Source organism: Saccopteryx leptura, chromosome 2 (assembly GCF_036850995.1).
Source record: "Saccopteryx leptura isolate mSacLep1 chromosome 2, mSacLep1_pri_phased_curated, whole genome shotgun sequence".
Classification (NCBI taxonomy): Eukaryota; Metazoa; Chordata; class Mammalia; order Chiroptera; family Emballonuridae; genus Saccopteryx; species Saccopteryx leptura.
The window spans coordinates 61,411,861-61,436,355 of NC_089504.1; the positions used below are offsets into that span (position 1 = coordinate 61,411,861).

At 41.2% G+C, this 24,495-nt stretch overlaps 1 protein-coding gene across 7 annotated transcripts in view; it reads left to right on the forward strand.

Moving 5' to 3' along the window:
• The first annotated feature begins 22,496 nt into the window (after positions 1 to 22,496).
• Positions 22,497 to 24,495, forward strand: part of SMARCA2 (SWI/SNF related, matrix associated, actin dependent regulator of chromatin, subfamily a, member 2) — a 177,509-nt gene continuing 175,510 nt past the window's right edge. For 2 of the 7 annotated variants that reach the window (XM_066368051.1, XM_066368059.1), the window contains exon 1: positions 22,497 to 22,645. The gene's annotated coding sequence lies outside the window, so the exon portion shown is untranslated. Of the gene's footprint in view, positions 22,646 to 23,015; positions 23,366 to 23,987; positions 24,426 to 24,495 lie in introns of those variants that run through there. The other 5 variants (XM_066368055.1, XM_066368057.1, XM_066368056.1 and 2 more) reach the window with 3 other exon arrangements.

A 24,495-nucleotide genomic window follows, 5' to 3' on the forward strand; every position in this document is an offset into this window, starting at 1 on the left:
ACCCCTATGTTTTCTTTTCACATGGTTCTTTTGAGTTTTAAAGTTCTACAATTATAAATATTATTGAACATCTATTAGAAGCAAAGAACTGTAGTTCATGGAGAAATGGCCTACTGACTAGAGAGGCTGACCAAACCTAGAAACTCCTGTAAGATGGCTTCATTGTGAAAAAAGTGGAGAGAAAAACCATTTATTAAGCATGTCACAGAATTTAAGTAGATTCTGCAATTTCTGGTCTCACCTGGAAAAAAAAATCCTGTATCTCAGCACAAAAATGAGAGCAATGACAACAACAGAAATTTAAGGGATTTTGAAAACTATGAACATGGAGTCAAAATGGTGTGTGACATAAATTTGATAGTCTTAGCTTTTTGTTTAATAATATACACACTTTTAATGAAGATCAGTAATAAAAAAGGAAAACCCCCAAAATAACAAGTGCAGGCTAGAATGTGGAGAAATTGTAATCTTTGTGCACTGTTGGTGGCAATATAAAATGGTATGCAAAGGAACATACTGTTAAGAAAAACAGTATGGTGGTTCCTCAAAATATTAAAAAATAGAGTTACCATATTCAACAATTTCACTTATGGGTGCATACCCAAAAGAATGGAAAGCAGGGACTGAAACAGATAGTTGCACATCCATGTTTATTGTAGAATCCTTTGCAATAGCCAAAAAGTTGAAACAACCCAAGTATCTATCAATGGATGAACAGATAAACAACATGTTGTATGCACATACAATGGAATATTATTCAACTTTGAAAAAGAAGGAAATCCTGTTAAATGCCATAACATGGATGAAGCTTGAGGACATTATGCTAAGTGAGATAAGCTACTCTCTAAAATGACAGTACTGTATGATTCCACCTATGTGAGATACTAGAGTAATCAAACTTATATAAAGAGAAGGTAAAAGGGTGGTTGCCACATGCTAGGGGGAGAAGGAGAAATGGCAGGCAAAAGACTGAAGAGACTTCCCTTTTCTCAAAATATAGAGAATTAAAGCAGGCACTGGCATGGGGTTGTAACTTCAATGTTTCGCTGTCTCTTATGTTCCTCTAACAGTGACAAGAACCTCTTCATAATGTAAAGATTTTCTAACAGTGGAAGGTGACTTTAGGCATAGCATTTGGGAGAGAAATAACAAGTGAACAGCAACAGGAGGAAAGGAACAATGGAGAAAATGACTGAGTTGGGAATAAAACTGACAAAAGTAAAATTAAAAACTATTTTATGTGAGGGAGAAGCAAATGAGGAATTCAGAAGTTGTAAAAGGCATGACAAAAGAGCTGAGCAAGAAAGAAGACATTCTAGAGAAAAATCCTGGGGTCTAGGGGTTCTGGCTGATGAACAACACTGTTGGCTAGTCAACTTTTGGTTAAAAGATTGAAACCAATCTGTTTTCTATAGGTAGCAAATTTTTATTGCCTGAATGTTAGTTCTGCTGATATACCTAGCAAAATCCAATATTCATAAGCAGATGTTTTATAACTGGAAGTCATGGAAATACCCTTAAAAAAACAGAAAGGCATACTGTTCAGAGTCATATACTTTGATTTTTTCTTTTATTTTTTTAATATAAATTCTTATTTATTTTGTGTCAAGATGAGCTCCAGAGAATAAAATTATTTTGGTGAAATACAATTCATACTTCCCCCATACATGGACAGTAAGTTATTGCATTCAAATAAACTTTTATATCTAGTTGTTTAAGTACTTAAGCCTTTCTTAAGTTGATTATACAGGGAAAAATTTTCAGTTGGGATTATCCTTACTTTTTATAACCTCTCTTCATTCTTGGTAGATGGCTTTAGCCAGTGCTGATTCTTAGAATACTAAAAAAAAAAGATGAATTAAGGAAAAGGAAAGGAAATTTTAAGAAGTCAGTGGGGCTGATTGGCAGTAATGAACATAAAACGTGATTAGGAAAAGGTTGAAACAAACTAAAATTAAGGCAACTGCTTTTTTCACTAGTACTTGCTATTTCTTTTTTTTTTTTTTTTTTTTTTTTTTTTTTCATTTTTCTGAAGCTGGAAACAGGGAGAGACAGTCAGACAGACTCCCGCATGCGCCCGACCGGGATCCACCCGGCACGCCCACCTGGGGCGGTGCTCTGCCCCCCAGGGGGCGATGCTCTGCCCATCCTGGGCGTTGCCATATTGCGACCAGAGCCACTCTAGCGCCTGAGGCAGAGGCCACAGAGCCATCCCCTGCGCCCGGGCCATCTTGGCTCCAATGGAGCCTCGGCTGCGGGAGGGGAAGAGAGAGACAGAGAGGAAAGCGCGTAGGAGGGGTGGAGAAGCAAATGGGCGCTTCTCCTATGTGCCCTGGCCGGGAATCGAACCCGGGTCCTCCACACGCTAGGCTAGTACTTGCTATTTCTATCCTCCATTTTCATAGAAGACAAACTAAAATGATATAATAAAAATAGCCAATATTTAGCAAACTAAGCATATGATGTTCTAGGGCCAGTTCTAAGTGTTTTCTATATATTATCTAATATTCACAACAACCCTACAAGGAAGGTACCCTGTAAGAACCTATTATTATAAATAAATTGCCATGAATTTTGTGAGCCTGTTGGTATCTTTAAATCAGCCACTGTGGAAGTATTTACATCATGGAAATCAACATATGCTACAAATCAGAGATTTGGAGAAGAGAGCCAGTTGTAAAATATCTTCTAGAATATCACTGCTATTGCCCTCCTTTCACAGATTGGGGAAACTAGAACACAGAAAAGTTAGGTAAATTTTTCATGATCATGCAGCTAGTAGTTGGTAGAATTAATATTGTATACTAAGCAGCACCATGCTATCATACTGTTTATATGTCTGATATACATTGACTTGGCTTACAAAGCCTAAGTTTCTCATTTAGACCATTCTACTATCCACTGTAATAGATACGTTACAATCTAATAAGGTTTCATATTTATCTCTGATGCATCACAAATAAAGTAGATTAAGTGAAAATGCAAAATAATCCTAGATCATCTCCCTCTCTCCATTCCTTCCTTCTTTTCTTCCTTCTTTCCTTCCTTCCTTCCTTCCTTCCTTCCTTCCTTCCTTCCTTCCTTCCTTCCTTCCTTTCTTTCTTTCTTTCTTTCTTTCTTTCTTTCTTTCTTTCTTTCTTTCTTTCTTTCTTTCTTTCTTTCTTTCTTTCTTCCTCCCTCCCTCCCTCTCTCCCTCCCTCCTTCCTTCCTTCTTTCCCTTCCTTCTTTCCAAACTTTGATTATGTCTTTGCTCTTGGTAAGGTGACCAACATTTTTACAATGAAAAAGAGAACAAAAATAAATGGAAGAAAACAATATTGTAAATAAAAGAAACATTTTATTCATTGCAACAATAATACACTATAATATGATAAATGCATAATAAAAACATTTGTAATATTTTATATTGTAATTATGCTTACATGCCTATTAATTTTTAATAATTATAAGAAAAAAGTACTTATTTAGATACAAATACGTCACATCTCACACAATGGATCGACTCTGCATCAATTGAATACGGACATTTATAGATTAGTCTTCCAATATCAAAAAGGAGGACAATTAAAAGGACACTTTTTGAGCCTGACCAGGTGGTGGTGCAGTGGATTGAGCATCGGACTAGGATGTGGAGGATCCAGGTTCGAGACCTGAGGTCGCCAGCTTGAGCATGGGTTCATCTGGTTTGAGCAAAGCTCACCAGCTTGGACCCAAGGTCGCTGGCTTGAGCAAGGGGTCACTCACTCTGCTGTAGCCCCATGGTCAAGGCACATATGAGAAAGCAATCAATGAACAACGAAAGTGCCGCAATGAAGAATTGATGCTTCTCATCTCTCCCTTCCTGCCTGTCTGTCCCTCTCTCTGACTCTCTGTCTCTGTCAATAAAAATTAAAAAAAAAAAGGACACTTTTTGAGAGAGGATGGAACTTACAAAAGAAGGACTGTCCTCCCTAAAGGTGGACAATTGGTCACCTTACTATTAGAATAAAATGTATGTAAATCTCTTAGGAATTTTGGCAGCATTTAAGAAGTGAATTTTCTCCCTAATGCTCCCAAACTGCTTTTCTTATTATTGTAGAAAGTGGAACAGCTGTGCTGACAGTGGGCATCATAATCATCATTAATAAATATTTATTGAGCATGCTCTTCGTGTTGAGCACCAAAGACTCAGAGAGGTACAAGCTATGTTCCTAGGACTTGCCCAACAAGTGCTCAGGTATCAAGTAGAAATTGTTCAAAAGAGAAAAGAGAGTAATCATAATGGGTAGGGCCGCTGGGAAGATTTTTCTCGGGAGAGAAATAGCTCCTGAGCTAAAAAGTCAAAGGGAAAGGGAGCATTAATGGTAGGAAGGATGGATGACTGAAGAAAGGCAGTTGGGCTGAGGTCATTTTTGTGTATGGAATAAAAGGAATACAGTTTGGCTAAAGGAAAGTTTCTATAATAGAGCATGAGCCTTGAATGATAGATTCCTATTTGAGGGGGGTGAGGGGCATCTGACCTTGATTGTGGAGCCTGGGCTTCATTTTTTGAACAATAAAGAATCACCCAAGGTTCTGCCACACATGAAAGATGTGTAAAGCCGTACTGTGAATAAGGTTAATGTTAGCCAGGTGTGTAGAATGAACTGGAAGAGAGAGGTACTAGAAACAGAAATAACAGTAAAACAACAATCTGTTAGGAAATCTTTTCAACCTGGAAAGTCGTTATGAAAGAATTAGAATTGTAAAAATATATATATAATTAAAATTGCAAACTGTGATTACAATGACACAAAACATATGCATGGAAAAGACTAGAAAGAACTACAACTAAATTATTAGCTATTGAGTTGAGCTGGTAGAGTTATGGGTGATTTTTTTTATTCCTATCTCACCACTCCACTCCTCTTTGGCAACCATTGGCTCTATATCTATGGGACTGTTTTTGTTTTGTCTTGTGTTTTTTTTTGTTTTTTGGATTCCACATATAAGTAAAATTATATGTCATTTGTATTTCTCTGTCTGACTTATTTCACTTAGCGTAATATCCTCTAGGTCCATCTATGTTATCACAAATGTCAAGATTTCATTCTTTTTTATCGCTGAATAATATTCCATTGCATATATTTTTTTCACTGATTTTGTATACAATAGCAAATTATGCTTTAGACATAGTAAGATAAAGGAAAATCCATTCAAATGTAGATTTGGGGCAGCTGGAGTTATAAGACTAAAATTTTGGAAAGTGGTGAAGATGTGACATCTTATTTTGTGAGCCATAAAACTGACTGAGAATTCTGATAGGGAATTCAAAGCAAGAAAGGCTTAGCAAAAAACCTGAGCCTTGAGGACTTGCCCAAGAAGATGCAGAAGAGGAGCAGGAAGTGAAGTCTATGAAAGGGACTGAATATCATGAACCTGAGAATAAGAAGTGTTAAGACTTGTTAGGACAAAAAGACCAATGTAACTTAGTAGTTTATAATGTAATTATCCTCTGAGAGTTAGAAAAATAATGAAGACTAAGAAAAGCCACTGTTTCTAACTTCTTGAACTGATGAAGCTGGAAAAGAACGATAGTGGCTTCATATTTTGAGTGTTTTCTCTGTACTACGACCCTGATATGTGCATTATATCTATTGTCTTTTATAATTTTCATAATAGTGTCTTGTGCTGGGTGCCATTATTATCCTCATTTAGTAAATGAGGAAACTGAGACAGAGCATTTAAGATGGAAAGAAACTTAGAAATTATTTGAAAAAATTGCCCCATTTTATCAGTGAACTTAAATGGGCTCACAAGTCAAGGTCACATGACTTGTCTAGGGCCAAAGCTATTTGGAGAAGGGAAGCGCACATTGTAGGGAAGTCATGCACCCGAATTTTTCCTTGATGATGGCCAACCTACCCCCTAGTGTGTCTGAGCCCTGCAGTGGTATTTTTTCATGTCCACTTTCTCCATTTTCTCAATACTATATATACTTCTCACAAAAATCTGGGATCATTTATCACTTCATATTCATTTTGAAATATCCTCTAATTTTTGTGAGCAGTATAAATGGTCTACATGTACAGATTTTGATGCTGATGTCACTCAATGTCATTTGGCTGCTCCAAGTAGTTTTCCTACTCCATTTAGCAGCATTTATAGAAGATGTCATCTACAGCAATGCTGTGTAAGTGTAATAATGAATCTAAAGTGGGAATTGTTTTCCTGCATCTGAGAAGGGGCGGATGTTATTCAGGAGAGAATAAAAGTTGTGATCATTTAGTAGAACACTAATTAAAAGTGTGATTAATGTTATACATTGACAATTCAGTCCTACAAAAAAAAAGTGTTTAGGTTACAAATGGCCTAACTAATCTTTATTTTCAATGTTTTGTTAATAGAGTATTAGATGTGTATAGAGCATCTAGACAATTTTACTCTGTTTCTGAAAATACGTGGAACTTAGCATAGGCCCGATACTATACCCTCTCCATGGCTAATGAACAACAAATCCATCATGAGTCTACTAAAACCTTGGTCCCTGAAAGTGTTGCTAGAAATTTTCATAGTCTAAACTCTCACCACAGTGGGAAATTTTATAAACCTTGCTGTTAGCATGAAATGTGACCTGATATGCAAAAAATATAATTATAAACTAAAATTTTCTTGTTATTCATTTGAATTAGAAAAGTGTGCATCTTTTACTAGATTTCCAAAAGTCTGAAACTATTTCATATGCAATTATATATATATATTTATATATTATTAATATACTATTATATTATATCTATTATTTAAAAGATAGTCTGAGTGTGGACCCAATAAAATTTTATTTTACTAAGATTTATATCATCCATAAACTCCTGATGATGAGGCCCATGTTTTAGTGACATGACCTAAAAGCATAATATTTAGGTGAGGGCAAAATATTCCTGAAATGTCTATCTCCTAAGGGCCCAAAGATTGTTTTTCCACTCTGTGAAGTTTGAGTCATAGTGGCAACATAAAAGAAATAGAATAGAAAATATTAACTTGAGAGGGCATTATGCTTAGTAAGAGTCAGAACTGTTTTAGGAAACTGCTGTAGTTATTGTGTTTGTTAGCCCTCAGATCCACTCCTCCTTCTAATCAGCCCTATAAGGCAAGTGGGGACCGACCCTTGTGGACTGCAATTCCCAGGCTCCTATGTCAGCAGCAGTCTGCCCATGAGAGGCACTGGCAAGAGACAAGACAACTGAAGGACAGGAGGGAAGCAGAAGACAGGGTACTTCCCATTCTTCTTTCTGCTTCTAACTTCACCTTGGCTCTTCACCTTGGCTCTAACTCGGAGAACCATCATTAGTTTCAGATTCACTAGGAGACCCTGGCCTCTGAGCTCTGTTAATTCTGCCTCATACCTTGGTTCCCTAGCTTAGGTGTAAAAGTGACCTTACTGTTTATTGTTACTCTCAGTTCTTTATTTGACTTCTCAGCTCTTCCATCACCTGTGTAACCAATTCCCTAAATTAAATTCCTTCTGTTTTCCTGGTTGGACCCCAACTGATACAATTTGCTATGTACATAAGTATGTGTATATTGGGCCATAATATATAATACATTTCATACTGAGAGTAGCTGTTAAAAGAGTTTTGAAAGCCACAATCTATGAAAATAAATTTTATAGCATTTAATGAATTATACTGGTGCCATTTCTTTAGTTGAGTATTGATGGCTGTAACTGAGCTGGAGAACATGAACTTGGGGACTTTATTTCTCCTCTAAAGGAAATAGTATAGTAGAATAGCGTACTGACTGAGAGTAAGGAGACCAAGATTCTAACCTTGGTAGGTGGCCATGGGCAATCCATTCAACTATCTGTTCTATCTAGCACATTATGTTTACTTAAGTGCATGGAAACAAAGGTGATGAGTTTGGCCTGTATTTTTTAAACCAGTGACGATTATAAGAAGTTATAGTGTTACCATTCCAAGGAAGACACATATAGTCTGTGACAGCTCAGACACCAGTGATATTAGCAATTGAAGGCTGAAAGAATAGTCACTTATCTAGATCATTATATTTTGCTTTCACTATTTAATTATGTTCCTCACTTGATAAGTAGTAATTTATTATGTTAGCATTAGAAATAGTAGATCACCATTCTGGTCTTAAGTTCTTAGGAAAATAATAAACATTGATATATGCAGTAGGACATGCAGAATATCAGGTAATGGTGGATATAGTCATTAATGTCAGTAAATAAATCACACCATACAATTGAGGTGTCCCATAAAGACAAACGCCCCTGACAGACAGGTATATTTTTAAAGTAGTTCAATAAAATATAGCTAAAGTGTGAGGTGTCAACCTCTTTAAGACTCAGCTATACCTCCAAGTCCTAAATCCTAAGTATTAATTATACAAAAGCACAAACAAATAATGTTGTATGTTATGATCTTCTTTAACCTTATCAACAAATCCCTTATTGTCCCTCAGATTTAAAGAAAATCTATAACCAAAAAGGCCCCAAATAGTCTTCATAGAAGTAAAATTCCAACCGAATCACAATGTCTCTGTTAAGATAAGCAATTGAATATGTACAATTCCAGACTTTTCCTTTATGCCCAGCACTCACTGAAGTCGGTGACTGTTCGGCTGACTTTATCTGAAGGAGAGATGAAAGCTTCCTGCCCAGCATCAGGCCTCGCCCCATGCAGAATCCAGATGCTTGCAACCCTTTCCCAAACTACTTATTCTTGTTTTATATATTCATCGCTTTCTGTGATGAAACCTAAAATAAAGCCATATTGTTGTGGAATGTGTTTAATCCCTACCTGTGGAGAGATTTACTCCCCTCCCCCTCCAAAAGCAGATTATTTCATCTCAATTTCTTTAAAGAGTCATCTAATGCAATTTTAGTGGTTAGTTCTGATTTTATATGCTCCTGACTTATTTCCTACCCTTCTCTTGAATTTGCATCAAACTGCAGGAATAGAATAATGACTGCAAGAAGACAGCATCAGAGTGCACTTCTGTGTACTGAACTTGAAGTGAGAATCTGGTGCGGGACGTAATGCAGGTAGAGCCCGAAAAGGGTCACACACAAATAAAAGGCAATAAATAGTACCTGAGAAGATAAGTCCAGTGTAAGCTGAAGTGGTCTACAAGTAAAATGCTACAACAAAATCCCATAAAACAGCAGGAGAAATAGAGATAGTAGAGCCTGCTCCTGTGGCATTTGGTTGTGGGGCTTAGAATGAACTACGGTGTCACATTGGTACAAAAGCACATTATCATTCAGAGACACACAGTAGCATGACCTGCCATAACAAATATTAAATTATTTAAACAATTTGTGACGAAAAATATTTAGACACTAAATTTATGTTCTGATTCTTAATGTGCCACTGCCCAAAGATGTGTCAAAACCTTAAAGACATGTTGATGGCAACATTTATAGAACTCTTTCTTGTCTAGACAGCATACCTATAATAGAATGTTCCTGAGAAAATCCTTCAGAAGGAAATTATCCTCAGAAAACCTATCTTCAGAGACAAATGAAGCCTTCGTTTGGGCAGTTATAATGCACTTAAATTATCTAGAGATAGATTGAGTTCTATAAGGTGTTTTGTTTTGTTTTTTTCTTTTTTAAGGGTAGACATGTATGGACATATAAAAGTACAGTTAATTTTATAAATGTTACAGAAAAGATTAATATCTTATCAGAAAATAACCATGCATCATTAATGCTCTGATAACTCTATATCAGTAAATCTTATCCCCTTGGAGGAAGATCCCCTTGAAAATCTGATGAAATGTGTGGATTCTCTGTGCAGAAGTACAAATTAACATGATCACAGAATTTCAAGCAGGTTCAAGAGATTCTCAAATGCTTCAAAAATTATTTATATTCCACCCTTACCTGCACCATAATGAGTGAAGAACCCTGTATTTATGACAAATTATTGGGCAGTTTTTACACAAGCAACATAGATCACTACTCTGAATCTCAAGTTTTATGATGCTGAGATAAAAATTTTGATCTCATTATTTAGTCTTCTCCAAGTTGCTTGATCACTTGCCCCTTGCAGTTAAAAAAAATAGTGTGATGTATGTATATTTATTTATAATACATGTATTCAGTATTAAGTCATATAAAATATATACAAAAAGAAGTTATATAAGAATGAGATGAAAATGATGGAAAAACTTTATTTTCTAGGCATTTTATTTTACTTTTTAATTTTCATTGAGTTTATTAGGGTGACATTGGTGGATAAAATGAAATAAGTTTCAATTCGCCCTGGCCGGTTGGCTCAGCGGTAGAGCGTCGACTTGGCGTGCAGGGGACACGGGTTCAATTCCCGGCCAGGGCACACAGGAGAAGCGCCCATTTGCTTCTCCACCCCCCCCCTCCTTCCTCTCTGTCTCTCTCTTCCCCTCCCGCAGCCAAGGCTCCATTGGAGCAAAGATGGCCCGGGCGCTGGGGATGGCTCCTTGGCCTCTGCCCCAGGAGCTAGAGTGGCTCTGGTCGCGGCAGAGCGACGCCCCGGAGGGGCAGAGCATCGCCCCCTGGTGGGCAGAGCGTCGCCCCTGGTAGGCATGCCGGGTGGATCCCGGTCGGGGGCATGCGGGAGTCTGTCTGACTGTCTCTCCCCGTTTCCAGCTTCAGAAAAATACAAAAATAAATAAATAAATAAATAAATAAATAAATAAATAAATAAATGTTTCAATTCTATAATTCACCTGTGTATTGTATTGTGTGTTCACCACCCCAAGTTGTCTCCTTCTGTCACCAACAATGCATGAGGGTTCCCTTTCCTCCACCTCCTCACCAACACTTGTTGGCAAATTTATTGATGATAGCCATTCTGACAGATGTGAGGTGACATCTTACTGTGGTTTTAATTTGAATCTTTCTTATGATTAGTGACAATGAGCATCTTTTAATATGTCTATTAACCATCTGTATGTCCTGTATGGAGAAGTATCTATTCAAGCCCCTTTCCCATTTTTTTAAGTGGCTTTTTCTCTTTTTCAGATGCTGAGTTATATGAGTTCTTTATTAGTTTTGAATATTAACCCCTTATCATTGGTGAATATGTTCCCCCACTCAGTAGTTGTCTTTCCATTTTGTTTATAGTTTGATGTGCTGTGCAAAAACTTTTTACTTTAATATAGTCTCATTTTCCCCCTTTGCCCAAGGAGGAGATAATATCAAATATATATTGCTATGGGAAATGTCTGAGATTTTACTGCCTAGGTTTTCTTTTAGGATTTTTATGGTTTTGAGTCTTACATTTAAGACTTTAATTCATTTTAAGTTTATTTTTCTGTATAATATAATAAATTGATCTAGTTTCATTGGTTTTGCATGTATCTGTCTAATTTTCCCAAAACCATTTCTTGAATAAACTATCTTAACCCTATTGTATGTTCTCATCTTCTTTGTCGAATATTTATTGACCATAAAGAAGTGGATTTATTTCTTCACTCGCTATTGTGTTCCATTGATCTATATGTCTGTTTTTATACCAGTACCATGCTGGGGGCTTTTTTATTTCAATTTAAACAACATTTTTAGATTGACTTTATTAGGGTGACATTGTTTAATAATATTACATAGGTTTCAGGTGTACCATTCCATAATACATCATCTGCAACATGTTTACCACCCCCAAGTCAAGTCTCCTTCCATCACTATTTAATTCCCCCTTTATCCTCTTTTACATGCCCCACCCCTCTCCCTCCTGTAATCATGACATTTGTCAGTGTCTATGAGTACCATGCTGTTTTGATTACTGTAGCCTGATAATAGGTAAACTAGTTCCTCCAACTTTTTTCTCAAGATTGATGTGGCTATTTGAGGTCTTTTGTGGTTCCATATAAATTTTTGGAATATCCTTCATCTTTCTTGGATCACTTGCCTTTGAGGAATCTAGCTACTAGTTTGGTAAGAACATTCAAACAGACACATGTGTCAAGGAATGGAGCTCTTTCAACAGCCATAAAAAAAGTGAGGTTTCCTGCCAACAATTATGTGAGTGAGCTAACTTGGTAGCAGATTTCTCAGCCCTAGCCATGCCTTCCAGTGATCTATATTACTGGTTAACACCTTGACTATAATTTCTTTAAAAACCATGAGTCAGAACCAGCCAATACTGTTTTTAAATTTCTGACTCATAGAAAGTATATTTGTTCTAGTTTGTGACATATGCCATTGGTATCTTGATAGGAATTTAGCTGAATATATAGGTTGCTTTGGGTAGTATGGATATTTTAATGATGTTAATTCTTCCTATCCATGAAAATGGTATATGTTTCCACTTGTTTGTATCTTCTTCAATTTTTTTCTTAGTAGCTAATAATTTTCCAAGTACATGTCTTTTACATCCTTGGTTGTTTATTTCTAGGTTTTATTTCTTATGCTGCAATTGTAAATGGGATTGTTTTCTTAGTTTCCTTTTCTGAACGTTCATTATTGGTGTATAAAAATGCAACTAATTTCTGGGTATTTGTTTTGTATCCTTCTACTTTACTGAATTCATTTATCAGTTTTAGTAATATTTAGATGGAATCTTTAGGATTTTTTTTATATACAGTATCATGCTATTTTCATGTGTGCATGCCTGCCTGTTGAAATCACATGTATGCGGTCTAACAATTGGGATCCTGGATGCAGAGAGTTGGTCAGCCTGTCTCACAAGAGAGGACACACGAGATCATTATGTGTTGGCACATAGAGACCTGGACACCCACTTCAGCAGCTGCTCAGCCTCCCTCATCCATATGGAACAGGATTGGTGGATCCCATCCCCTCTCCATGGACATTAGTGTTTATCCCAACTCCTATTTCATCAGTTCTCTAATAGGTAGTCTGGAAAAAATATCTTTGGAAGGTTGTACAAGAATCTATTTGGGGTCACTTCCTAGGATGCACACTGCCAAGTGAAAATGAGCACTGGTGGGACTTTGACGAGTCCTGCACACTGTTCTCCCAGAGGAGGGTCCTTGCCCTCTTCTCCTCAGGGGATCTGCAGGGGCCTCTGCTTCGGCATGTTGTCCCCAGCGTTGGATACCACCAAATCAAAAGCCTGTCAGTCTGATGGTGACAGTTCTTCCTCCCCAGTATTTACAGTGTGTGTGTCCCCATCAGGAAGGTCGGGCAACTCTGACATGTAGTGACGTGTACGCTGTCTCTCATTGGAAGTGCGTGTGTCCTTATACAAAACATCAAGTTTCAACAGATTTCTGCACTACAGGGATGTTAAGTCTTTGTCAGGCCTTGGGATTGAAGAAGGCTTTCCAGCTTGTGGTGTGTCTTTCCTGATTTCTATATCTTTCTCATTTTTGTTTTGGGCACAGAAACAGCCAGCTGTTGCCTGACTCGCTCCTGGCCCTGTGGTCACACTTAGCACAGCACTCTCTACCCTGAAATGATGCACATACTTACTAAAAGGGTTTTATTTATTTATTATTATTTTTTTTCATCTGATCTCTAATCCATCTGGGATTTCTCTGTCAAATAACAAAAATGCTATTTCAGATAAAAACAAATGAAACTATGTGAGCAGACACAAAAGGCATCTATTTTAAGATTCCATTTATAGAAAATGTCCAGAATAGGTAAAGGAGCAGAGACAGAGAGCAGATCAGGTACACTCAGGGACAGGAGGAGTGGGGTGAGGACTTTAGGTGCAGGGTCTCCTTCTGGGATGATGGGACATTCTGCAACTAGATGGTCATGCTTGCACAGCATTGGGAATGTACTTCCTGCTCAGGAATGACACAATTTAAAATATATATATATATATATATATATATATATATATATATATATATATAAATGTTTATTACTAAAAATAAATCACACATTGGAAAAACAAAGGATAAAAAAAGAAAAAAGAAAGAAGAAAAAAACCCCAAATCTTCAAATAGTGAAATTTTAAAAAAACTGAATCTCAATAGGGAGAGAAGAAGAACATAACAATGAAAGAAAAGAAAAGAAAGAGGTCAAAGAGGAAGGGCTAAACAAATCCTTCTGATGGGAGGAGCGCAGGTTCAGCAAGCAGCTCAAGAGCCGGCCCCGATGTGTTTTCTAGAAGCAGCTGCTGCTCTGTGGTGAGGATCAGGGCAGGTTTGAGGAAAGCTTCCCCAGATAGGGGTGGCGGGGCCTCAAGTAGCTCAGGAGATGCTGCGCAGGCCCACCCGGCTCCAGAGCCTCAGCTGGAGCAGCTGCTGGAGGGGGCATGACCATGGGAAATGGACACCCTCCAGGCCTGCAGCAGCCTCCTGGTCCACCCCTGCATCTGGCTCCTCAGGGGCTGAGGTGGGAGCAGCCGGCTCTGCCTCCTGGGCAGGTGCTGGAGCTGTGAGAAGAGAAAAGATCAGCCACATGTCTGCATTGCCATGTGATCCCCAAAGACAGGTCACTCCAGAGCTTTCCACAGAAGGGCAGCCCAGGACCCACCACAGGACGTCCTCCCCGCCAGCAGTCCAGCACATGGGTGAGCTGAGGCTGGTCTTTGCTCCTGGCTGTTCTCTGGGGGTGCTCCCTGTGTGTCTGACACTGACCCCTCTCCATAAACTTGCATGCACCTCCACCCTCATCACAGCCCCACCTCCTCCACTTTCTCACCCTTACCCTTTATCTAGTTGGGTTCCAGGTCATCTAGCCCAGTTCCTTTATACTTGGGTATGGTACTCCAGCCTGAAGTCTGAAATCTGGAGCTGTTTGAGAAACTTGGGTGGCTTTGGGGAAGGAGTTCTTTTCTGGCCATCAGAGACCCTGGGTCCCCAGACCCCCAGGTGGTCACACTCACTTCGAGCCTGCTACGGCCCATGGTGGTGTGGCACACCTACCTCTCACTGGTGGACAGAGGGCAGGGGTCTCCTTTGACAGGCTGCTGCTCCTCCATGTAGTGGGATGAGCTCTGCAATGACAGTGACCAGCAGCCACTCCAGAGGCCTCAAGCCCTGCCTGGCCCTAGTCGCTCTTGTATCTGCCCTTGTATCTGCCCACTGGACCTTCTGCTCCTGGATCAGGTCCAGCCCTGTGTCTGTACAGACCTCCACCCAGGGGAAATGAGAGTCACCTCCAGGGCTCAGAATAAACTTCTGGTAAAGGGTACAAAATTGCACTCCATGTCCATCCATCCAGCCTTGACCTGGGGTGTGAACATGACCGGCATACCAGGCTTCTGCCTCCTCCTCAGCTTGTTCTGCGGGGGGCAGGCTCTCCCCACATGAACACTTTTCCCCCTGTACCTGCCACACACACATGGGAAGGGAAATAGAGCTGTTCAGGTAGGGGATCAGAGGGGTGGCCTGACCAAAATAACACCTCCTAGGGTCTCCCTGTGTTACCTCTGGGTCCCCTGTGAAAAGGACCACAGGAATCTGGGTTGAGCCCGGAGCCAGCCCAGATGGCCTTGGCGGAATGTGCTATCACTGCTGCTTCTTTTGAGGCTGCAGCCTCAGAGCACTGACACACAGCAGGAGAACATCTTGTCTCTGCCAGTGTCTCTAGCCAAGTGAGCTGGGTAAGGTCTGATTTAGAATGTGGCTGCCTGGTTACCAGGGTTCCAAATTCTGTTGAGCTCTATGGTCAGAGAAATGAGGTCACTGCTTGGTATAGAGAGGTCATTGCTCTTGTCCAGAAGTGAAGTCACTGTTCTACTGAGGAGATGTTAGGAGTAAGGGACCCAGGCAGTAAGATGATATCATACTACCAATAACTAATATCTCAAGGCAAAAGATAGGCTTAGGTCAGAATTCATCATTAATGATAGTTAACAAAAATCCAAATTTCTAGTAGTCTTGGATAACTGAATATTTTGACCTATCTTGTCAGATGTAATTAGACCATTTCTGCTTCTCAATATGACTGTCTAAGAACTCTTAGAGTTTAGCCTGACTAGTGGTGGTGCAGTGGATACAGCATCTTGGGCTTGAGCCCAAGGTTGTTGGCTTGAGTGAGGGATTATTGACATGATCCCAAAGGTCACCAGCTTGAGCCCAAAAATTGCTGGCATGAAAAGCCCAAGGTCACTGGCTTGAGCCTAAAGAATGCTGACTTGAGTAAGCCAGGTATCTGGCTCTCTGGTCAAGGCACATATGAGAAGCAAGCAATGCATGACTAAAGTGAGAGGAACTACAAGTGGATGCTTCTCTCTCTCTCTCTCTCTCTCTCTCTCTCAGATGCATGCACATGCGTGCTTTCTCTCTGTCAACAACAACATAAAAATAACTCAGAGGATAGAGTGGCAGATTTGATCTTGGTTTTCACCTGTGCTCAGTATTATCGGATTTATCTCTGTTTTCTTTCAAGTAACATTTTTAAAAACCACTTGTTTTCCAAACAAGAAGTTTGCTTGGTTGAGACCAAGTAATATAATCTGTGGAAGCAGTAAACTTCAGGCAATGCCAATGCCTTGACATTGAAATACCCAGAGGAAGTAAATCCCATGATCATCTTCTGCCAGTGGCCCTTTTCTTCTGTAAGTATTTCACATACACAGTGTTTGGTACATGGCCAGTTTATGTGGAACTGTGTAAAGGTGCTAGTATAAATGAGTATAATAAACAGTTACAATTTTTTTTTTTTGCTCATCATTACATATTTTAATCATTAAAGGAAAAAAAATAGAACTAACAATCTTCCCAGATCATGATGAATTAATTATATTGCCCATTCCACATTGGAAACCCCTACCTTAGGTGAATTATTTATTCTCTCTTAGCTTTCTCATCTGTAAAATGGGGATAATACCACATATCTCAAAACATTATGTGAATTAAACGACATATATAAAGGTCTTTGCAGTAATTCTGGCAGATGAGTTTAAAAATAAACAGGAGCCGCTATTTAATTACTACTACTTTATTGCACAATTGACATGTAAGCACTCATGTTACTTTGAGACTAATTTAAAATTCAAACAAACAAAACCTCCTCTCAATGCTTTTTATATGACTGCAAGAGATATTGCTTCCTCACCTCCTACCTCTAAGCCCTACCAAAACAAAACAGAATAAAACAAAAACAGGAAACATATTGGCCTTTTCAGCTTGGAAAGTAACATAAAGATTCAGACTCTTCTTTTTTATTAAGTTAGAGGAGAGGCGATTGACTCCTGCATGCACCCCGACTGGGATCCGCCCAACAAGCCTTGTCTGGAGCCTATTCAACAGAGCTAGCCTCAGCACCTGGGGCTGATGCTTGAACCAAATGATGCCACTGGCTACAAGAGGGGGAGAGGGAGGGGAAGAGAAGCAGATGGGTTGCTGTTCATGTGTGCCCTGACCAGGAATCAAACCCAGGACATCCACACATAGGGCCAATGCTCTATCTATTGAGCCAACCAGATAGGGCCTAGATTCAGAACTCTTAATCTTGTTCATTAACTCTTTGAGTAGTGAGGTGTTTTTTTTTTTATGCTTGCTGGCTTCTGGGAGTGAGTTTTTTTTTTTTTTCAAAAAATGAAATGAGTTCCAGTTACTCTGGATGGTCAGGAGGCACGAGAATGTACATGAATGTTCGTACTACTCAAAGGGTTAACATGATAATTGTTAATAGTGAAGACCTGCAAATCCTCTTTCAGATAGTTTTAATATATATCTCTCATCCTTTCATTCAACAAAGTTGTTTTTTTCATTAACAATATGCAGTAGGTCTCCCTTATCCATAGGACATGGCCCAAGACCCCCAGTGGATCCCTGAAGCCACAGGCAGTACTGAACCATATATATCTATATTTTTTCTATACATATAATTTATGGTTTTTCTTTGACATGTCCAAATTGCCAGATCACCACTCATGGACTTTGGGGCCAATTATTAAGTAAAATAAGAAGTTATTTGAACATAAAATACTGCAATACAGCAACAATCCACCTGATAACCTAGAAAGCTACTAAATGACTATCAAGGCGCACATACAATATGGAAACACTGAACAAAGGGATGATTCATGTCCCAGGTGGGAAAGAGTAGGACTTCATGAGGTTGCACTGCATAACCTGTTTATTTCTGGATTTTTAAAAAATTTTTTTTAGAGACAGAGAGAGAGTCAGAGTGAGGGATAGACAGGGACAGACAGACAGGAACGGAGAGATGAGAAGCATCAATCATTAGTTTTTCGTTGTGCATTGTGACACCTTAGTTGTTCATTGATTGCTTTCTCATATGTGCTTTGACCGTGGGTCTTCAGCAGACCGAATAACCCCTTGCTCGAGCCAGTGACCTTGGGTCCAAGCTGGTGAGATTTTTGCTCAAGCCAGATGAGCCTGCACTCAAACTGGCAACCTCGGGGTCTCAAACCTGGGTCTTCCGCATCCCAGTCTGACGCTCTATCCACTGCGCCACCGCCTGGTCAAGCTATTTCTGGATTTTTAATTTAATGTTTTCAGACCAGGGACCACAGGTAACTAAAACCACAGAAAGCAAAACTGTGGATAAGAGAGAAACTACTGTACAATGTGCAAGGTATCCAGTTACCGTATTTCCTCATGTATAAGATGCTCTCATGTATAAGACACACCTTAATTTTGGGGCCAGAAATTTGAAAAAAAAGTATTATATAAAGTTATTAAAATCAAGTTTTATTCACCATAAAATTCATACAACTCGTCACCGTCAAAACTCCCGTCCATTAGCTTGTCCTCAAATGTATCTAATGAGGAATCACTGTTTTCATATATTGCCTCATCCTCAGTTCCATCTATGGCATTTGAAATGCCACAATCACTGTATAAAATGCACCCAGTTTTTAGACCCCAAATTTTTCAAAAAAGGGTGCATCTTATATATGGGGAAATATGGTAATTGCTGAGGTTTCAAAGATGAATGAACTAGCTCTACACTCTCCAGGTACCAACATTCTGGTGGAGGAGACCAAATAAACGCATCAAAGAGGTAAGTGCTATAAAGGCCGTACACACTGGTTGCTATGAGAGCAGAGTAGGATAAGTGGCTTCTCTGCCTGTGGAGGGCAGGGAGGGCCACTGAAAGGATGCTAAGCCATAGCTGAGTCTTGGAGGATGTGGATTGGGGGCTTGTATTTTAGTCAGAGGAGAGTTTGTCCAATATGGTATCTTGGGAAACAGCAGGTAGATCACGTTTTCAGAGCTCAGTCATTTAGAGAATCTCAGCAAAGCTGGAAGAGAGCTGTCCACACACAGCCTTGGATGACATGTTAGGATATCTTAAATTTCTCATATAATGGATTGAGAATAGACAAAGGGTTTTAAGCTGGAGAATAATATGATCATAAAGAGAATTGGGTTGTTATTTTGGAGGAATGATTGTGGAAAAACAATCTAATAAAACTGCTGATTGGAAAAATGAAAGAAAGGAGTGTTTATTTCTGCAATAAATTTACCTGTTAATTCTAGACTCTTCACTAAATTAAATGTTGGCTGACTCACTTTGTCAAAGTTTAGTTTCCATAACTGCAGATGAACAACTCATTCCATAAATGGTCTTACTTTCTACTGTTTGAAGCTGGGCAGTATTTCAGTCAGCATTAACTGTTTACCTCAGTGGGACTAGAAGCTTCCTAACTTTGTGCCTGGTCATTTTCTTAATTAAGGTGTTGTAACTATATAGATAGCATTTTTCAAATCCAATATCTACCTTATACAGAACATCAACCATGGCAAACTTACATAACATGTGAATGTGGCCATACAAACATGAAAAGGTGACTTCAATTCCTTGATCCCAAACTAGAAAGAGAAAAGCAAGATCAGAGAACCCAATTTGACTCATTAAAGTCCTAAAGGAAAGGCTTCATGTGAATACAACATCCTGGGCAACCTCCCAGAGTCCTTTTAGCCTCCAACTATATTTGCTTTTGTGTGATTTTCTGAAAAACACAAGAACCCCATCATTTTTCTCTTTAACATCACCTGTTAAATTTTGCTTTACCTTGGAGATGAAGTTCATGCTATATGTTCTACAATCTTCTCTTTGTGCTGAGTGAATGGTGCTACCTTTTCATTTCTCCTGAGCATAGATCTTATTTTATAGAATTCATACTTGCTGCAGTGCAAGCTACAAACAAGACAGTGCTTTAGAGGAAAGACCTGAAGGGAGAAGGTGTTGCTCTCTAAGACCAATGTGAAGGAAAAAGGAGATGGGATATCTATATTTAATCTCTGCTCCCCATGATAGGTTGTATTTTTCAAATCCCACAGTTGTGCATATAATGCATGGATACACATCCCTCCAGGTACTGCATCAAAATTTTATATGCACTAAGGAATATATATATACATGTAACAGTGGGAGTGTTTTCTTCTTTACTTTCTCTCTTACAAATTGCCAGAAGAAATGGCCAATCTCTTTTTCCAGTGTCTTACTAAAGTGACTGTTCTCTTTTCTGAAATTGGCATGGCAAGTGGAAGTAGAATCATAAGGGATAAAGGGCACTTATTCATAAGGAAATAATGGTAAATTCATCAATTTCTGAAAAATGGCATGTGAGTTTGGTGCGCCAGGAAAACAAATTAGGCCCTACCCCCAAATTAAAACCTAACATTACCTAATGTAATAAGTATTGCCATTAGGTTAAAGTCCTTTTATAGACAACTAGACTATCTGGCTATATTATTAGGTATAATTTATTGGGTAGTTAGAAGTTATACTTTAACTACATTGCTAATTTTGTTTAAGATTTCTGACTGTATTTTTCCCAGTTAACAGTTATATTGGCAAAAAGAAGAAGGAAGGAAAGAAAGAAGGAAGGAAGGGAGGATGGAAGGGGAGAAAAGCTTATACTGGAACGTCCTTAGGCAGAAAAAGTTGTTCTTACAAAAGATTCTTCAGGTCATATTATATTCTGTTTCTCTTAGTTAGATGTGTTATCTTTTGTTGTCTTGAGATTCCCTTTGGGAAAGACAGAAAATTATGAAGGTGAAGTTGACAAGCAAGTAACAAGTCCTTAAAAAAGGACAGGGTGGGAGATCACTGACACTCCTAGCCACCTGAATACTGTGCCCCTGCAGACTCTACTTCTGCCAGCAGTGGACCAGCAAGGTAAACAATTCTTGACACTTAATGCCTACATGCAGCATTTGGTGTTCTTTCCATTGCTTGGTGTCTTCAATGGGTCCAGTGCATAGTTTTAAGCACCCCATAACTGCATTTCAAACCTGATTCCTCAAATAGAGTCAATTTTGCAACAGTGAAATAGGCTTAAAATAGGATTTTACTCTAGGGGGAAAATCCCCAATCAAGTAGTCACAGTGCACTTTGAATGACTAATTTAAACCATTATGTTACAAAATAGGGGATAAATCATTCTTTTCATAGCGCTATTGTATAGGAATAGTTTTAATTTTAAAAGTCAAGCACCTACATTAATCTGAGACTAAAATAATAGGCCCCTGATTTAAAATCTAACATTCTTTCACACTTCATAAAACTAAATATAACATTGTCTCAGCAAACACTGACCTATTCCTCCCGCCGAAGTACTGTATTGCAAGGAAAATGGGAACAAGAGGTCTCAAAACCACAAAGTGCCAGCAGTTTACTGTTTGTAACCTTAATTGGTCCTAAATGTTGGGTAGGAGAGAAGATTCTGTGGTCTGTAGAAAGAAAAATATTTATTCCCCTTCTTAAAAGCAGATTCCATATTTCAACTGCCCCCCTCACCCCCCGCCCTGCCCCCACGGTGTTGATTTCCCAAATTTTTGTTTGTATTTTATCGAAGAAGGACAGGTGAGGGAAGGTCAAAGTGCTGTGTCTCGTCCACAAAGTAAACAGAAGAGTTAGGGCGGGTTTATTTATTTATAAGGTGTTCAGCCTCTCAGCTGTTTTCCCCCCCGATTGGTATTTGGAAGCTTGCAGTCCTTTAGAAAAGAGGCAGATTTGGCAGGAATGTTCTTTGTGCCCGCCTCCCTTTCTACAGGGGAGAAAGGGGACAGATTTATGATTACAACCTTGGCTGCGGAGCGGGGGGCTGGCGATAAAAAGTTTCAGTCGGCACATTTTTTTTTTTCACGGTCAACACTGTGCCACAAACAGCTTTGGTGCCACTCGGAGTCCTTCCCCTGTTCCCTCCCTTTCCCTCTGCAGGCTCGCTCTGGCAGGCGGAGGCACAGTTAAATTCCAGCACCTTCTTCACCAAACCCCAAACTACTACACAATATTACTACGGCTGCCCTCCCTTTCGCTTTGCCTCCTCCGCTTCCCCAGCCTCCGGGGAGGTGCCCGGCAGCGCCCCTGGGAGAGGAGAAGGATAACCGGCGCCCCGCTCCATCAAGGCTTGGGGCTTCCTGCGTTCTGTGCAGTTTCTCTGCTCTAGGAACAAACACAGCTCCAGAGCCGGCGCCCTGCAGACACTCACTGATCCACGCATACAGTAGAAGCTGTCTCCGACCACATTCTTGCACACCGCCCCCTCCTCCCCCGGCGCTCACGGAGTCGCTGAGCGGGTCGAGTGACAGGCGCTACCCGCCAACCCGCGCCAGGGCGGGCAGGGAGGAGCGGCGCGCGGGGCCAACTGCAGCGCGTCTTCCGGCGCCGGTGGAGGCGGCGAGGGTGGGACGCGGGGCGGAGCCCGAGTTTAGGAAGAGGAGGGGATGACTGTCATCAATGAAGTCATATTCATAATCTAGTCCTCTCTCTGTGTTTCTGTACTCTGGGTGACTCAGAGAGGGAAGAGATTCAGCCAGCACACTCCTCGCGAGCAAGGTAAATATAACTTACAACTCCTTTCTCCTCTTTCCCCTCCCTCCGGCCTCCCGGTTGCAACCGCAGCACAAACCCCTCCGTCACCGCGCCGCCTTCGCCGGGGATTATTCATTATTATCCTAATTATTATTTATTGAGCATGCACGGAGACCAAAACAAACAGGCGGGCCAACCGCCACAACAACAACAATAACAACAAAAAAGAGCCCGCCTCCTCCCCGCGGGCCTCAGGTGGAATGCTCATAACGACAGAACCCGGGCGGCGGTGGAAGAAACGGGAAAGTTTAAACCGAACCTTGCTGTTCTAATAATAACAGTAATAATTACTACTTCAAGGAGGCAAGGAAGGGAAATCCCAACAAACCATTGCCTTGACCCTGGGTAGGCAGAGAGCGATGCGCTGCCAACTCAAGGTTGCAACACACAGTTGGCAAGATTGCAACACCCCCTCCCCATTCCCTTAAAAGCTTGGGGGGTTGGGGAGTGGGGGGGATGGAGACACGACAGTTCATCCCGAGCAGTCCTCCCCGGAAGAGTTGGAAGTGGAGCGAGAGAGGAAGGCAAGGAGCCTAGGTTGACGGCCAGGCGCCGATGAACGCGGCTGCCAATCGCTTCCCGGGGACTTGTTTAAAAGGCTCCGGCTGCGGAGACCCAGAGGATCGCGGCGATAGAAGCCTGAGCTGGCGCGCCGTAGAGGCGGCTGCCACCGCCTCGGGGCTGGTGCGTGCCAGATCGGAGGTGTCACCTCTACTTTGCGCGTTCCCTCGGGCGGGGATGGAAATGCTGACCAGTAGGCAGGCCTTTAGGGGAAAAGGCTGCCACGGGTTTGTGCCGGGGACTCTGCGGGCGTCCCTGCCTCGGGTACCTGGCGACCGCGCGGGCTCGAGTGTTGAAGTTCGGGGTGTCCGGTCCGGGCCGCACTGCTGGGAAGAGGGGGTGGCACCGAAGAAGGAGGTCGGAGGAGCCGGGCGGGCTGTCACCCTACCCTCTTTCTCCCCGGGTTTGTCTTCTTTTGCTGTGCGTCTTACCCTATCTTGAGACGCGGGAATCGCAAGCGTAGGTGGCCCGCAACCGTCCGGGTGCTAGGGGCGCCCTGGGGCCAGGGAGAGCCACAGTGGCTGCGGGCGGGGAGGCCATGATCTGGATAATCTTCTCTGCCTGACTGTCACAAACAGGACTCGCGCGCACCCGGACAGCAGCAGTGGCGTTTGCCAGAGGAGAAGTGCTGCGGGGGGTACGGGGGGGGGGGTGAGGGAATGGTGCGGGGGGTGGCTAGAGTGGGAGGCGGGGAGACCCAGTGGGAGCCTTCTCCCGAAGATAACACGCACCCTATCTTTCTCGTTCCTTGCCTTCGAGTTGCTTTATTCCCATCCTAACCTGGTTTACCCCTTCCTCTTCTCTCCCCCTCCATCCGGCCGTCTTCCCTCCTCCCGTTAGCGTTGCAAAACACGGCCATACCATCTGCAAAGGTGTCGTGATGCACTTCCCCAAATAACCGGTCCGGCGCACCAGCCCCTAGCCGCCCTTCGGCTGCGGGCGCACTCCGACTCCAATGCCCCGGGTGTCCCGCACCAGGCCTTGCAGCCTGGGCTCATTTGTACCGCGCGGGGCCAGGCGCAGTAGTACGAGCTGCAGGAGATACCAGCGCTCGGGTCTAGGCATTCGGGCCGGTTTCCGGTACACGCGGGGAAATCTCCTTCTGCCAGTGTCTGCGCTTTCGCCTCCGCCGGCTGGATTGCATTATTATTTTTATCCGGGTTGCGGTTTGCAGCTGATCCTGGTGAGCGCGGGGCTGGCCGAACTGCTGGAGGGTTGGGGGGTGGGGTGGGGTGGTGATAGAGGAAAGTTGG